The sequence below is a fragment of the Scyliorhinus torazame genome, chromosome 20 (assembly GCF_047496885.1).
Source record: "Scyliorhinus torazame isolate Kashiwa2021f chromosome 20, sScyTor2.1, whole genome shotgun sequence".
In the NCBI taxonomy this organism is placed as follows: Eukaryota; Metazoa; Chordata; class Chondrichthyes; order Carcharhiniformes; family Scyliorhinidae; genus Scyliorhinus; species Scyliorhinus torazame.
The window spans coordinates 76993978-77001718 of NC_092726.1; positions in this window are offsets into that span (position 1 = coordinate 76993978).

The following is a 7741-nucleotide window of genomic DNA, read 5'->3' on the forward strand; positions in this document are numbered from 1 at the left end:
ACCTTCTCCACCTGTGTTGCCCCTTTCAATGACCTGTGGACCTGTACTCCTAGATCTCTTTGACTTTCAATACTCTCGAGGGTTCTACCATTCACTGTATATTCCCTACCTGCATTAGTCCTTCCAAAATGCATTACCTCACATTTGTCCGGATTAAACTCTATCTGCCATCTCTCCGCCCAAGTCTCGAGACAATCTAAATCCTGCTGTATCCTCAGACAGTCCTCATCGCGATCCGCAATTCCACCAACCTTTGTGTCGTCTGCAAACTTACTAATCAGACCAGTTACATTATCCTCCAAATCATTTATATATACTACAAAGAGCAAAGGTCCCAGCACTGATCCCTGTGGAACACCACTGGTCACAGCCCTCCATTTAGAAAAGCATCCCTCCATTGCTACCCTCTGCCTTCTATGGCCTAGCCAGTTATGTATCCACCTTGCCAGTTCACCCCTGATCCCGTGTGACTTCACCTTTTGTACTAGTCTACCATGAGGGACCTTGTCAAAGGCCTTACTGAAGTCCATATAGACTACATCTACTGCCCTACCTGCATCAATCATCTTAGTGACCTCCTCGAAAAACTCTATCAAGTTAGTGAGACACGACCTCCCCTTCACAAAACCGTGCTGCCTCTCACTAATACGTCCATTTGCTTCCAAATGAGAGTAGATCCTGTCTCGAAGAATTCTCTCCAGTAATTTCCCTACCACTGAAGTAAGGCTCACCGGCCTGTAGTTCCCGGGATTATCCTTGCTACCCTTCTTAAACAGAGGAACAACATTGGCTATACTCCAGTCCTCCGGGACATCCCCTGAAGACAACGAGGATCCAAAGATTTCTGTCAAGGCCTCAGCAATTTCCTCTCCAGCCTCCTTCAGTATTCTGGGGTAGATCCCATCAGGCCCTGGGGACTTATCTACCTTAATATTTTTTAAGACAGCCAACACCTCGTCTTTTTGGATCACAATGTGACCCAGGCTATCTACACCCCCTTCTCCAGACTCAACATCTATCAATTCCTTCTCTTTGGTGAATACTGATGCAAAGTATTCATTTAGTTCCTCGCCCATTTCCTCTGGCTCCACACATAGATTCCCTTGCCTATCCTTCAGTGGGCCAACCCTTTCCCTGGCTACCCTCTTGCTTTTTATGTACGTGTAAAAAGCCTTGGGATTTTCCTTAACCCTATTTGCCAATGACTTTTCATGACCGTTTCTAGCCCTCCTGACTCCTTGCTTAAGTTCCTTCCTACTTTCCTTATATGCCACACAGGCTTCGTCTGTTCCCAGCCTTTTAGCCCTGACAAATGCCTCCTTTTTCTTTTTGACGAGCCTACAATATCACTCGTCATCCAAGGTTCCCGAAAATTCCCGTATTTATCTTTCTTCCTCACAGGAACATGCCTGTCCTGTATTCCTTTCAACTGACACTTGAAAGCCTCCCACATGTCAGATGTTGATTTGCCCTCAAACATCCGCCCCCAATCTATGTTCTTCAGTTCCCGCCTAATATTGTTATAATTAGCCTTCCCCCAATTCAGCTCATTCATCCTCGGACCACTCTTATCCTTGTCCACCAGTACTTTAAAACTTACTGAATTGTGGTCACTGTTACCGAAATGCTCCCCTACTGAAACATCTACCACCTGGCCGGGCTCATTCCCCAATACCAGGTCCAGTACCGCCCCTTCCCTAGTTGGACTGTTTACATATTATTTTAAGAAGCCCTCCTGGATGCTCCTTACAAACTCCGCCCCGTCAAAGCCCCTGGCACGAAGTGAGTCCCAGTCAATATTGGGGAAGTTGAAGTCTCCCATCACCACAACCCTGTTGTTTTTACTCTTTTCCAAAATCTGTCTACCTATCTGCTCCTCTATCTCCCGCTGGCTGTTGGGAGGCCTGTAGTATACCCCCAACATTGTGACTGCACCGTTCTTATTCCTGATCTCTACCCATATAGCCTCACTGCCCTCTGAGGTGTCCTCTCGCAGTAATGCTGTGATATTCTCCCGAACAAGTAGCGCAACTCCGCCTCCCATTTTACATCCCCCTCTATCCCGCCTGAAACATCTAAATCCTGGAACGTTTAGCTGCCAATCCTGCCCTTCCCTCAACCAGGTCTCTGTAATGGCAACAACATCATAGTTCCAAGTAGTAATCCAAGCTCTAAGTTCATCTGCCTTACCCGTAATGCTCCTTGCATTAAAACATATGCACTTCAGGCCACCAGACCCGCTGTGTTCAGCAACTTTTCCCCGTCTGCTCTGCCTCAGAGCCACACTGTCCATATTCCCTAGTTCTCCCTCAATGTCCTCACCTTCTGACCTATTGCTCCCGTGCCCACCCCCCTGCCATACTAGTTTAAACCCTCCCGTGTGACACTAGCAAACCTCGCGGCCAGGATATTTATGCCACATGTCACATTCGTTCCTCGCTTCCCTCAGTAACCTCGGATCGAACCCATTCGGAAATGGGAACTTGTCCACCTTAATGCCTTTTAGAATACCACAAACTTCCCCCTTCCTTATGCCGACCTGACCTAGAGTATTTAAACATCCATCCCTAGCCTCAACATCCGTCATGTCCCGGTCCTTGGTGAATACCGATGCTAAGTACTCATTCGGAATCTCACCCATTTCCTCTGACCCCACGCATAAATTCCCCCTTTTGTCTTTGAGTGGGCCAATCCTTTCTCTAGGTACCCTCTTGCTCCTTATATACGAATAAAAGGCTTTGGGATTTTCCTTAACCCTATTAGCCAAAGACATTTTATGACCCCTTTTAGCCCTCTTTATTGCGCCTTTGAGATTTGTCCTCCTTTCCCGATATTCCTCCAAAGCTTCATCAGTTTTAAGTCGCCTAGATCTCATGTATGCGTCCTTTTTCGTCTTAGCTAGTCTCACAATTCCACCCAATTTAGCACTCTTCCTTTTGGACCACGCTCGTCTTTGTCCATGAGTATTCTAAAACTTACGGAACTGTGATCGTTATTCCCAAAGTAATCACCGCTTGAAACTTCAACCACCTGGCCGCGATCATTCCCCAATACCAGGTACAGTATGGACCCTTCCCGAGTTGGACTATTTACTTATAGCACTAAAAAAAACTCTCCTGGATGCTCCTTACAAATTTTGCTCCATTTACGCCTCCAACACTACATGAGTCCCATTCAATGTTGGGGAATTTCAAATCTCCCATCACGACCACCGTATTGCTCCTAAATTTTTCAATAATCTGTCCACATATTTGTTCCTCTACCTCACTCTCGCTTTTGGGAGTTCTGTAGTAAAACCCCAACAATGTTACTGCACCCTTCCTATCTCTTAGCTCTACCCATTTTGCTTCAGTGCTCGAATCCATCATCGTTCCCTCCTTCATCACAGCTGTGATATCATCTCTGACCAGTAATCCAACTCCTCCACTCATTTTACCTCCCTCTCCATCCTTCCTGAAGCATCTATACCCTGGGATATTTAGTTACCAGTATTGCCCTTCCCTGAACCAAGTCTCAGTAATACCAATAACATCATATTGCCAGGTACTAATCCAAGCCTAAATTCATCTGCCTTATCTGCTACACTTCTCGCGTTGAAACAAATGCACCTCAGACCACCTGTCCCTTTGCGTTCATCATCTCTTCCCTGTCTACTCTTCCCCTTAGTCACATTGAGTTCCTTATCTAGTACCTTACTGGCTTTAGTTGCTGCCTCTTTACTGACCTCTAACTTCCTAACCTGGTTCCGATCCCCTTGCCACATTAGTTTAAAACCTCCCCAACGGTGTTAGGAAACGCGGTGTTAGGACAATCGTTCCAGTCCTGCCCAGGTGTAGCCCATCTGATTTGTAATGGTTCCACCGCCCCCACAACCGGTTCCATTGTCCCAAATATCCGAACCCCTCCCTACCGCACCATCTCTCAACACACGTATTCATTCTGAATATTCTTGAATTGCTACTCTGACAGTCTCGTCGCACTGGTAGCAATCCTGAGATGACTAGCTTTGAGGTCCTACTTTTTAACTTATCTCCTAACTCCCTAAATTCTGATTGTAGGACTTCATCCCGTTTTTCTACCTATATCGTTGGTGCCTATATGCACCAGGACAACTGGCTATTCACCTTCCCCCTTCAGCATGTCCTGCAGCCGATCTGAGACATTTCTGAGCCGTGCACCCGCGAGGCAACATACAATTGGTGGTCTCGTTTTCGACACAGAAACGCATGTCTACTCCCCTTACGATTGAATCCCCTGTGACTAAACCCCTGCCAGTCTTTTTCCCGCCGTTCTGTGCAACAGAGCCAGCCACGGTGCCATGAGCCTGGCTACTACTGCCTTCCCCTGGTGAGTAATCTCCCCCAACAGTATCCAAAACAGTATACCTGTTTTGGAGGGAGATGACCGCAGGGGAGACCTGCACTGCCTTCCTGCTCTTTCTCTGCCTTTTGGTCACCTATTCCCTGTCTCCCTCACCAGTCCTAATCTGCGGTGTGACCAGCTCACTGAACGTGCTATCCACGACCTCCTCAGCATCGCGGATGCTCCAAAGTGAGTCCATCGCCAGCTGCAGAGCTGTCATTCGGTATAACAGGAGTTGCAGCTGGACACACTTCTCGCACATGAAGGAGTCAGGGGCATCGGCCGCGTCCCTGAACTCCCACATTGAGCACGAGGAGCATAGCACGGGTCTAAGATCTCCTGACATTTTTACACTTTACCTTAACTGATTACAAATATAATATCAAATAATGAATAAGTGAAAGGAATAAAGATTTTACTTCCCAATCACAATACTTACCAACACACGAAGGTTACATTTCTCCCAGCTACTGCTAATTGGAGCACTTTCCTTACCAGCCAATCAGGTCACAGCTTTTGTCACTCTTCATGGTATGTTTTTAAAGCGGAAATCTTACCTTCCCGACAGATCCCTGGCCTCTGCTTCCGCCGAAATTCTGAAGGCCGCTTCTCCGGCAGCTGTGCCCCGCCACCCTCCTCCCGCTTATTTATCCTGTGTCCCCGCCGCTCTGCTCGCGCTCTTTCACTGCAGGCTGTGACGTCACTGTTCAACTTCTTCCCACTTCTACCTGCCCTCGAGTCTCCCTCTTGATCTTTACTCGGCTGGGATCCTTACAGTGATTTTTTTATTTTGGTTAGAGGAGGATAACACCGTTGCCATGTGAGAGTACCTTTCAGAAATGGGTGTTTACGAAATGTACCTTTAAGAAAATCGGTGTGTATCAGTGATGTCAGAGTGTGGGTGGAGCTGGGCTGTCTGTCAGCTTTCTACTTTCGTTTTAGGCTGTTTGCAACAGGGTGTGTTTCAGTTTAGTTTTCAGAGCTGGATAGCTTCAGCCACAGCCAGAAGGGGTACTAGTCTATTTCTCTGTAATCGAAAGATTGTAAATCGATCCTTTGGTGATTAAAAACTAGTGACTGCTCTCAGTAGTGACATTAACCTGATGTGCATCTGTTAAAATATATTTTTAAGTCTTATGGATGTTAAAACGACAGCGTAAGTATCACTTAGTATTCTTTGGGGCTTGTATTTGAATTAATGGTTGCTAATATGTTCTCTGTATGTTTTAAAAAGGTTAACTTGAGTTCATAGAATAAACATTGTTTTGCTTTAAAAAATACTTTTCCATTTCTGCTGTACCACATCTGTAGAGTTGGCCGTGTGCTCCCCATACCACAATCTTTTAAATCTCAGGTCAGGTAAACTCCGTGATACACTTTGGGGTTCTCTAAATCCTGGCCCATAACAAATTTGGGGCTCCAGGGGGATAAAAGTGTATCTGTTGGATTGGCTGAGTGAACTTAAAGGCAGTGAGGAGTGAGAATATTGTGGTTCCTTTTCAAGTGTTGTATTTCAGTTTACATAGTTAGTGTGTTGTGGACAATGGCTCTTTCAGAGGCTCTGAGGTTTCTGGGGTTGGAGTCGGTCACACGCAGTACCTTATGGACAGAGACTAAAAGCAGACTGTTCGATTTGGCAACAATATAGCACTTACCATTACCTGACAAAATGCGAAAAGATGAGGTAATTATGACGGTGGCTAAGCATTTAAAGTTCTCTGAGACACAGTTTGACTCATTGGAAATGGCAAAAATTCAGTTACAAATTAAACAAATGGAACATGAGAAAGAATTAAAGCAGCTTTAATACGAAAGACAAGGTAAAGAAAAGCGGAGAGAAGAAAGCAGAAAAGAAAGAATAGCCCGAGCAGAACAAAAAGAAAGAGAAAGGGAGATACAGATCAGGGAAAAAGATAAAGAGAGAGAGTTTGAACTTCAGAAAATGGCCATGAAGCATGCCAGTCAGTTAAAATTGGCAGACGTAAAGGGAAATGTACAGTTTGATGATAGTAATGAGGATAGTGAGAAAGAGCGTCAAAGTCGAAGGCGGGGTGGGGACCTATTTAAATATGTCCAAGCATTGCCAAGGCTCGACGAGAAGGAGGTAGAAGCCTTTTTCATTTCATTTGAGAAGGTAGCTAAACAAGTATAATGGCTACAAACATGTGGGTGCTACTGATTCAAACAACGTTAATAGGGAGGGCTAGTGAAGTGTTTTCATCACTACCGGAGGAGGTATCTGGTGCGTATGAGGAGGTGAAAAAATCCATCTTAGGTGCACATGAACTAGTGCCTGAAGCCTACAGACAAAGGTTTAGAAATGTAAGGAAAGAACTTGGTCAAACACACATCGAGTTTGAAAGGCTCAAACAGAGTAATTTTGATAGGTGGATAAGGGCTTTGAAAATGGACCAAACGTATGAAGCTCTCAGAGAAATTATACTTTTGGAGGAGTTTAAAAATTCAACTCCTCATGTAATGAGAACTCACGTGGAAGAGCAGAGGGTTAAAACTGCGAGATTAGCAGCAGAAGTGGCAGAGGCTTGTGACTTAGTTCAAAAATCAAAGCTTGGTTTCCGACATCCATTTCAGCCTGTGAAGGACAGCAACTGGGGATATGAGAAAATCGCAAGTGGGAGAGGTAAAGGTGATCAGATGGGAGATAATACAGAGAGTGGACCTCATATTAAAAAGGGAATCCAGGAGGGTGGAAAAGAAATCAAAAGTTTCAAATGCTTTCACTGTCATAAACTAGGCCATGTAAAGTCACAGTGTTGGTGGTTAAAGAAAAGCACTGGGTAGGCTGATGTGGTAAAACAGGATAAGATAAGTGGGGTTTGCTTAAGTGGTAAAGGAAAGCCCAAGTGAAGCGAAGCAGGTGTAATAGATTGTGCAGCCTGATCAAGAGGTGATTGAGAAGAAGGTGCCAGATCTCTTTAAAGAATTTACTTATGGGGCTATAGATTACTCATGTGTGTCCGAAGGAGAGGTAAAGAAGACACAATTTTAAGAGATACGGCAGCTAGTCAATCTTTAATGGTAAGAGATTAGGAGTTATGTAGTTTGGGAAGAATATTGCCAGAAAAGGTGGTAATATGTGGAATTCAGGATGAGCGGAGTAGTGTTCCATTATAGAAGATAAGGTTGGAAAGTCCAGTGAAGAGTGGTGAAGTGGTAGTAGGAGAAATAGAGAAACTACCTTGTCCAGGAATACAGTTTATCTTGGGTAATGATAGAGCTGGATCGCAGGTGGGAGTGATGCCTACTGTGGTTGATAAGCCAATGCACAATCAGACAACTGAAGTGGTGGAGAACGAGTATCCTGGGATTTTTCTGGATTGTGTAGTAACAAGGCGCAAAATCACAGGTTAAGACAAGA